At 33.9% G+C, this 7,361-nt stretch overlaps 1 long non-coding RNA gene across 10 annotated transcripts; it reads left to right on the top strand.

The window, feature by feature from the left end:
• Positions 1–906: 906 nt before the first annotated feature.
• On the top strand, positions 907–7,044 carry LOC117910168. 10 transcript variants are annotated; one of them, XR_004650575.1, is made up of 7 exons: positions 907–1,019; positions 1,524–1,632; positions 2,605–2,682; positions 2,812–2,887; positions 2,969–3,524; positions 3,691–4,767; positions 6,259–7,044. It is a non-coding gene; the product is annotated as an uncharacterized LOC117910168 (long non-coding RNA). The 10 variants fall into 10 exon arrangements; XR_004650567.1 differs by having other exon boundaries at positions 5,082–7,044; XR_004650578.1 differs by having other exon boundaries at positions 3,691–4,186; positions 4,428–6,982.
• Positions 7,045–7,361: the final 317 nt, after the last annotated feature.

Below are 7,361 nucleotides of genomic sequence, written 5' to 3'. Positions count from 1 at the left end.
AGATAGATAAATTATTATTTTAGTATTAAAGTTATTTTTAAAATCAAGAAATTATGATTTTAGTATTAAATATATTTTCAAATATCACCTATTAATATTATAAAATATCATAAATTATATTATTCATATATCAATTTCTTCATATCTCAATTATAATATATGTATTATTACTTCTTATATTGCTTTTTATAAATTGTTTAATATTTGACTAATTATTATTCCATTGATATTTTTCGATATGACCCAGTACATTCGTAAAATCAAAATACTTTAACAGAACAAAAAAACTATAAAATCTAAATGTGAATGCTACAAAATAGTGAGACCATAACAAAAACCAATAAAATCTAAATGCCCACATGGAAAAGGTTTGGAGCAATATCATAGTGGAACAAGTGTGATAATTCTATGATATTTGGGTTATGATAAATTTATTTTTCTTTGCTTATTCAATTAGGAGGAAATGATTTTTCAGATAAACTATATATACATATGGTATTGTACTTTTTCCTCCTTTGCTTTCTTCAAATGACTTCTAATGTCTTACTAATAAAATTATCACTTTAATTTAAAACCAAATTCATAAAAAAAAAACCCCTAAAAATAACTTCAACAACTAACATTTCAGGCCAAATTCACAAAGGCTAACTAATATTATCCAGGGCAATTTTAAATCAAATTCACGTAAGTCCTAAAATCTAATAGAGGAACCACTTTTTGGTCAAAGACTTACAGGCTGTTGTCATTTCCAGACAGTAGTAAATGTACATGCCACTGACCCATGAGTCATCCCATCAACGTTTAAAGTCCCAATAAATTATTTGCTTGTTTGGAAGACTAACACTTTCCAATAAAGCTGTTTCAAATTCACTACCGTCAACTGTGAAAAAGTCTGTATGTCCATTAATGTGACTCTTTACCCTTGCATCTCCTTCACTCTTCCCGTTGAACAAGAGGAGATTCAAAGAAACCTTTCATCTCTCTTTTTTGTTGGAAGTTGCAAGACTCTGGATTATGAGGTAACCTTCAGACGATGCATCTTCTTGTACACTTTTTTTTTTCCTTTCTCACGTGTTTCCTCCACTCTTAGTAAAACCAAATGAATTTCTCAAGGAAAAAGAAATTGGCCCTATCTTCTTCCAGTTAGTCATGATGCAGTGAAAAAATTAAACGCCCAAAGAGAATCACTATCTGTGGATCCATTCTATTTTCTCCTCTTCTGATTTCCTTGTTGCCATCTTTTCAACCGTGTGGTAAATGGGACGGTGTGATGTGTGAGCAAGCGATGATTTCAAGGAAAAGTTCATCATATCTCAACTATTAACCTTCTGGTTTGCTTGTTTGTCCTAGTGTGTTTTCTTTTCTTTCTTTTTCTTTTTCTTTTTTCCTGATTTTTTTATCATATACAAAAACTAATGTTTATCGTATGTAATACTAATCCATTATATTTTGTTTCCATGGGATGAAGGCTCTATAAGTTGAGTTGGACTCTTTTATGATTGGCTTTAATGTTTCATGATTAGATTTATTCTTTGAGTGTTGGCTGAGAGTGGGATCAAAACATTCCTCAAGCACTTTGGAAGCTCTTTTGAACACGAACTTCAGTAACATTAATGGCTCCTTCGTCTGGAGGTATGCTGTTGGCTTCAACATCTTTTGATGTTGTGATTTAATTTTTATGAATGATATACCTTCCTTTGGATTATATATGTCAGGAAATCAATAGTTTGATTTCTCATTGCAATGAGGTAGTTTTGAATAATGGACTCTCCTACTAATTTGTCAAGTATGGCTCTCGTGTTTTGAAGGGTGTAAAATAAATATACCTTATAATATATATATTCTTTTTTAGAAAATAAAGAATTTATTTTTGCAAAATTCCAAGGTGCCAAAATCAATTATTGAATTTCAGAATTTGAAATTTGAACCATCGAATGTATATGAGGAGATTTAGTATATTGAATAAGGGTATAAATAAATGAGATAAGGTATAAGGGAATAAATAAATGAGACTCTTGAAGAAGTGTATATGATATTACCTATTTTGTGGGATTCGATGCCTACTGAAAAATGTTTTGTTTGGCCTTCTAGAGGGATCCATTTTTTATTTTTTTTTATATATATAGCCATAATACCCAACTTCTTCCATATTTGTTTACTTTAATTTTCAACCCCTTTTGAATTCTTAAAGTTCATTATGGATTTCTTTTAGGACTATATAAAATGTGTTGTTTTATTTTATTTTTTTCTATTAGCTTGCTCTTATGTTTAAAAAGTATTAGTCCAAATGGCAATAATAATTATGAAATTAGAAATTATCCAAGTTGGTTATGCTTTAATTATTCACCTAAACAACTATCTTTATGATTTTACATTCACTTTAATATGAAAAATATTGTAGTGCTTCAGAAGTTAATATAACCATTTCAGGATGTTAAGGAGGAGATATTAGGAGCTGATTAATCATGAGATGGAAATAGAAATTTTCTATAAATATTTATATTTTGAATTCTAAGTTTTTTTACTTTGAATTTTAAACAACTATATTCATTTATAGCTGAAAATGATAAGCAATGACATTTTTTATCTATTCGTGTTTTGTAGTATAGGTTATTTCTTATGGATGAAAATTGTCAATGGCATGAGCAAAGTCGGAAAAAGGGAGGGGTATTTGAAAGAGAGGTATGCTTATATTTGCTTCCCACTTCTATTTGTTATACTTTTATGTATCATCAACTATGTGGTAGTGATGTATTTGTATTTTATGCTTGATGTATGCATATGATTGGTGTAATTCAATTGGTGGTGTAGATATGATTGTGGCATGTTCGCAATCAAGTACATGCAACATTGGAATGGGGCCATACTAGCACATTCAATTGCGGAGGTAAGCACAACCAATACTTTAGTGTTTGGTTTTTTTGAAGTTTTTTCAAACCAGCCCATGATTTTGGTGTGTCTTGTACAGGACAAGATGCATTTATATTGATTGAGGCTGGTTGTTACCTTGGTCACGAATGTGGCAAACAATGATAGAGAGGTCATGAAGGCATGTCGAATGTGACGTATGAGGGTTGTGCCACTTTTGTTAGTTGCAATTTATGAACTACTAAATATAAAAGATAATGTCAAAGAGAAAGGAAAGACAACATGTCTGTATATAATCACGGTTTGCTTTATTTGTTTGTTAATAGTGTTTGCCACTATGCACCAATTTATGCTAACGCAATAATGCACACTGGGACAATAGTGGAAACATTTGTCAGGATAATATGGTGGGATTTTTTGAACTTCTAACCATCCCTTTGTCTTTTATTCCATGATGCTCCATTAATTTTATTGTTCATGCTTATTGTCTTTTGTCTTACAAGAAAGGTTGAGCATAGCCACAAATTGGCCTATGTTAAGTGCATCAGCAAGGCTAAGTGTGATTAATAAAGGCCACTTGGAACAGGGAAGGTCATTGATGTCACCTTACTTGCCTGAGAGTGGGGCTGGTGGTGGCAGCAATCCATAATCAGAAGGTGGAACCCTCTATGCTATTGTGATGCTCAAATCAGTTTTAGGTTGCACTATTATGATCTACTATATTTTGTTTGTTTTAGATAAAACTACTTCTTAGCTTCATGTCACCTTCTTTTCCCTTCTTTTTATTCTCACGATTATTATTATTATTCTTCTTAATTGCAGGCGACAATTAGAAAACATAATTGTTGACAACCATGAAGACACCATGACGAAAATAGGAGCAATGTTACACTTCAAAATCGTGGCTGCTGGAGAAAAGGATGTGATCATACGACATTCTCATCATCACTCAGACTTTATAATATAACTGTTCATATTTCGCTTTTTGTTTGTAAATTTAGGCATGCCCAATACCAGAGCTCTCTAAAAACTCTATAGATACATCATAATTGGTTTTTTTTGGTTTACCATTTTTACTTTGGGCACCCATTGCATACTTCCGATATATTTGGGTTGTGCCCCCTCTTCTGTTAGGTGGTTTTAGATTAATTTATCAACAACTTAAAAAAATACAGTGGTATATGAAATATTGGTTGAGCTAAAGAGGTTACTCCATGACCTCTTTGCAAGTGTGTAGTTCTATGAGAGCCATGCAATATGAGAAACTATTGCCTAGGTTGAAGAACTTGCTTTCTATTCAGCATACTATTTGGCCAAGGTAATTATTGCTATATGAGAGGTGAAGCTGGAATTTTTAAGTTTGTTTTAGAAGCCATCTTTGTCATCTATGTTTACGAATTTTGTTCGGTATGATAGATTTTTCTTTCAACTTCATTCATACTGGACCTATGTTTCTTCCAATGCATTACATGCAGGCTTATTCTTTATTTTGCTTGCTGGAAGGAGGTTAACACCCATTCTAATAATAGTTGATTATGCTTTTACATAATTCATTGCAGTACGATGTGTTTGATATTGGCTTTATAACCACGGATGACTTCACAAATGTAGACATATCGGAAGCAACTTACCCAGCTGTTGCAAAGAGGTTATATAATGATTGGATTAATGGTCCTGCAATTCCCATAGTTACTGGTTTGTTTGGAAAGGTTCCTGCTATGAAGTTTAATGGTTTCAATTCCCAGTAACTGGATTTTATGCGCACGAGTTGTAGGAATATGATTTATATTCTTGTAATTCCAGGGTTGGAAATCTGGTGCAGTTACTACCTTGGGTAGGGGTGGGAGTGATTTGATAGCCACATCCATTGGCGGAGCCTTAGGCTTGCAAGAGATTCAGGTACGATCAACCCCTTAGCGCATGGAAACTGAAAGTCCTGTGGCCATTGGCAGTCCTTTTTGTATCTGTACCATGTTTTGTCTGAATTGATTCACAATGTTCTCTAGTTATAATTGATAAGGATGAGGCCGACTTTAGTTGTAAATACTTAATATATTTTTATGGAGCAAGGGTGCTTCCTACGTTCACCATATTGACTTGTGATCCAAGTATTTATTCACGTGCATTGCCTATACTATATTGTAATTATATTACAACTTTAAGGTTTTTTTTTTTTATGAGGAGTACGATTGATTATTTATCTAATATTTCAGATTCAGAAGTGCACTGTTGCTGTGGGGATAACTAGGTTTCGTTCCCAATATACATGGAAAATTACCTTTCTACTTGAATTAGTGTGTAAATTTGAGCCTTTTCTTTTATTGTATTGATAGTTTAATCATACGTGTTAAATCCCGTAGTTCTCCTGGATTTTCAAATTGATTAATGGCTCAGTCTGTATCTTATTCTGACTTTTCAGTTGAGGATTTTGATGTTGGTTTAAGATGTTTCATCAAGCTTCTAATGTGAATGTACCTCTGGTCGTTCACCTGTTGCTAGGCAATTTAATGATCTAGTAATGCATCCGCTTGAACTGTGTAGGACCTATTATGTTATGAGATTGTGTGGGAAGTTAGCATTAGGTACCATGCCTATTGAATGTTTTATCAGTGAAGGATATTATGATCTTCTTAATTTGTTGGTTCTTGCTGTAGTTTTGATAAACATAATTGTTGGACCCTGAATTTTGGAGCCAAACATTTGACTTGTTCAATGTGAACAGTATATGTGAAGCAGAGAGAACTCTGATGCTCAAGTCAGTAATAATTCAAGGTGATAGGAAAGTTTTGATGGAATAAGGAGTATATATTTTGATGGAAAGTTTTGATGGAATAAGGACTTATATTATAAGTCAATATATAAATATCCAGTATCTACTAGCGACATTACATGCATGGATAGTAGAGTGACGCAAACAGCACAAATTAACACACGCACATGAAAGTTCAGATTTTCCTAACCTGGCAAAATTGAAGTTTAGTACAGAGTTTTAAGGTGTGGATAATAAGATTATGAGCTTAATTTATAGAAATGTTGGTGTATCTATTAAGTACTGGCTCCTATATGTCATGAACCTATCAAGCATATGATCATATCTTCCCCCATCAAGCATATGACCATATGGAAGCATGGTCACATTCATCATATCATGTCTATATCCTATCCTCATCAAGCATGAATATTTTCATGCTTATGTCCCTCTTTGGTTTCTGGTTGATTGCTAATGCGAAATGAGCCAGATTGTGATGCTACACCAATTTAGCACCAGCTTGAATATGAGTCTACACCAGTTTAGATCCAGCCTGCTGGTGAATCTCTACTTGCTTATGCCACATATGAACAACCCTGCCTTGGGGACATTACAGAACTATTCTGCATGCTGTCATGTAGGATAATGGTACAAACCTGGTATGCACTTATCAGTGGAGAGCATAGCATTTAATTTCATCTTTGAGGATTGAGAGATTTCGAAGTATCAGTCATGATGGTACCGATCTTGTCTTGAAATTCATGCTCTGTAAATGGGAAAACTTGCACTTCAAAATTTTGGCAGGCAGAAAAGGCAGATCGTGAGGCTCACAGCCAAGGTGGAACACCCCAAGAGCATAGTGCTTCCTGTAGGCCTGAAATGGCCCCGTCCTAGTCCAGTACCCGAGAGTGGCTGTGTCCTTATAGCCACAAAGAAGCTTGATGGGGTATGCTCCTTTGAAAGAACTGTTCTCCTTCTCAGATCTGGAACCGGACACCCACAGGAGGGGCCATTTGCAGTTGTCATTAACCGGGCTCTTCACAAAAAGATCAGACACATGAAGCCCATTAATCTGGAGCTGGCAACCACTTATGCTGAATGTTCCTTGCATTTTGGTGGTCCTCTAGAGGCAAGCATGTTTTTACTTAAAACAGGGGTTTTGACTTGCGATCCAAGTATTTATCCACGTGCATTGCATGTGCAATATTGTAATTATATTACGAGGTTATTTTCTCTTTTGATGAGGTGTACGATTGATTATTTAGCTGATATTTAAGATTCAGAAGTGGACTGTTGATGTGGTGATAACTAGGTTTGTTGCCAGTCATTAAAGACGCTTAGGATACTCAACACAGTCTTGATTTATGTATGTACTAAAAATGCTGAAAGTCTAATTTAATTTTAGTAAGACAGTGCATATTGATACACATGAAATATTTGCACATGCAAATATGTGAAGCTTGTGTTATTGGCAATCATATAACTTCAAATTTTTTTTATAATTACAGAACAGATAAATTCTAATTGTTTGATACTCAGAGGCACAACTATCTGTCTACAGAATGTGTATTCAAGAAATGCATTATTAGTACTATCCCATATGAAAGAGCTTGAAGAGGCATATAAATGTGACACCATCCTGAGAGATTCATAATCAAGTTCAATCCTTTCCTATTCTCTGTAATTGCTTCAGCAATAAATCACAGGTGTTAGTTGTCTTCATTTACTAGGATGATTTTGAACC

The sequence above is a fragment of the Vitis riparia genome, chromosome 3, assembly GCF_004353265.1.
Source record: "Vitis riparia cultivar Riparia Gloire de Montpellier isolate 1030 chromosome 3, EGFV_Vit.rip_1.0, whole genome shotgun sequence".
Classification (NCBI taxonomy): domain Eukaryota; kingdom Viridiplantae; phylum Streptophyta; class Magnoliopsida; order Vitales; family Vitaceae; genus Vitis; species Vitis riparia.
The sequence above is the reverse complement of the archived record's forward strand: the minus strand, read 5'-3'. Positions and strand labels throughout refer to the sequence as shown.